Here is a 2,329-nt window from a genome sequence, read left to right as displayed (position 1 = left end):
TATATATATATATATATATATATATATATAATGGAAATATCATTGAGAATATATCAAGTAAATTACACTCGCGTTTTATGCGTCTTGACAAACGTTGCACAATCAATTGTTAATATGCACTCATCGTTATAATTTTATGTTGTAATTTTACGATTGCTCGAGTAGGTTAATATACGGCTTTTAAAATATTCTTTCGGGAACTCGTATTTATATAATTTAGCAATTTTCGCAATCGAATGCACGGTGCATTGATTACCTTAATCACAAGTTATGCTACCAAAGTCGGACAGCTTAAAAACACGGCGTACATAAATAGTAGTGGATATTAGTGACTATGATTCTGGCCTATTTGACCATTTTTGAGTCATTTTTGTAGAAGTTATAGTAATTAGAAGATATTTATAGTCAACTTCTTTAATTTACTCGTTTTCAACCAAAACATTCAGATTCGACATCTGCGATATATCTATTTTATCATACTAAAAACATCCGTTACGTAAAATTATGTTACATAAGATCGGTCTCTATGCATAATTAGATTATATACTGAAAATTATAGGGAAACTATCTAAAAGTATCTAAAAGTAAGACTAAGAGAAAGTTCATAGATTAATTGTATTGACTTGTCGATATCAAAATTAATTTTTAAACACAAGGATGTCAATTTTGCACGCAATTTTGCTTGTGAAATGTATTTTTGTAATTCTAAATCAACAATGGCTCCAATAATACATGCGCTAAGTAAAGGCTTTAGTTTTATTTCATCAGATTTCGATTTGAATGGTTAGAAAAATAAAAAATCAGTTTTAATAAAATTAAAGGTTTATGTAATAAAATAAGAATAATTTTTTTTCAAATTACGCTTATTTCAAAATATCACAACTCGCTACTTTCGCGCGTGATCAATGATCGAAATCGAGCAATCGCCATTGCAATCAGGTCACGTTGACTAAGTTTCGTTATGAAAACAATGAGACGAGCAGTGTGCATTCTCTACTTAAATTCACGCACGTGTTGGATGTCACATGTGTACCTGGACATTCTTCTTATGTACGCAGTATGTTGTATATGTGTACGATATCTCTATGGTGGGGAACTTGCTAACTATTGCTAACTCGAGGAAGAGAGGAATCGCTCTGCTTCGAGCAGATAGAAATGCTGAACGCCAGAAACGGTGGAAGATACTTCTTTACTCGTCAAGCTGGGCTGCACAGTGCAACGCATGAAATTTTTACGAACGTCACGACATCCCGGCTGCGATTTATTATTAACTTTTATATAAGAAACAAATAAGTGTCGCAATACTCTGGAGATTGATCCTCGAATTATCCTCTTTCAATCCGTAAGTAATTGCAAAACACGGCTCACCTCATTAGGCTCATAAATATATAGAAACATGACAAAAATTATGCATTTCCTTTCATTTATAAATTTCCACAAAATTAATTTTTTTAGAGAAAATATATTTTTTTTATATAAATCTAAATATATATTTTACAGAGAGAGAGAGAGAAAGAGAGAGAGAGAAAGAGCTATCTGATATTAAAATTTTTTCAAATTGATTTTATAGAAAAAGATATGCGAGTAGATATAAAAACATTTATTCAAATAGTTTTTCTTCACTTCACATAGACATTAAAAATGTTTAATATATATCTCCATTATAATTTAATAGATCTTGTAGATAAAAAAATCGATTCTAGATTTACTAATAAAAAAAAAAAATGTACAATCGGTTGTTTATTTCAATTCTCAAAGCTTTATTTTATAATTATTTCTTACCTGATTATATACTCATAGTTGTTAATTTTATCCGAAAACGTTTTCTTTCTTCCGCAGATGAAACTTTTCTTACATTTATTCAATAATTTTCATCAGTTTAACAATAATGTTATTTGTGTTATGTGATACAATTATGAAAAAGTTGAACAATTCGGAGTAAATTATTTACAATTTAGATTTTAGGTGAACAGTTATTCCAATTTCTCTTGAATATTATTAATTACTATTAATTTGCGGAAAAAGATCTGAGATCGAAACCAATTGATCGATTTACAAGTGCCAATATTATTCTCTTTCTTCATTAACAAAATTGATTGTTAAAAGTACAAAAATTCATCAGTTGTAATGATTAGACACGACATCCGCGCTACTTTCTAATGCTTATACATTTAACGCAAGTATGATAAAGAACCAAATATTTAGCCACATTAAAAGTTAAAAGCCCAATCCATTAGTGTTAAAACAATTTTATTTAATTTTAACTCTTGTAAGTAAAAAGGATAAGCATATACACGTAGATTGGAATGCAAATACCGAAAGTATCGGC

The sequence above is a fragment of the Formica exsecta genome, unplaced genomic scaffold, assembly GCF_003651465.1.
Source record: "Formica exsecta isolate Colony F162 unplaced genomic scaffold, ASM365146v1 scaffold69, whole genome shotgun sequence".
Lineage (NCBI taxonomy): Eukaryota > Metazoa > Arthropoda > Insecta > Hymenoptera > Formicidae > Formica > Formica exsecta.
This window is presented reverse-complemented; position numbering follows the sequence as displayed.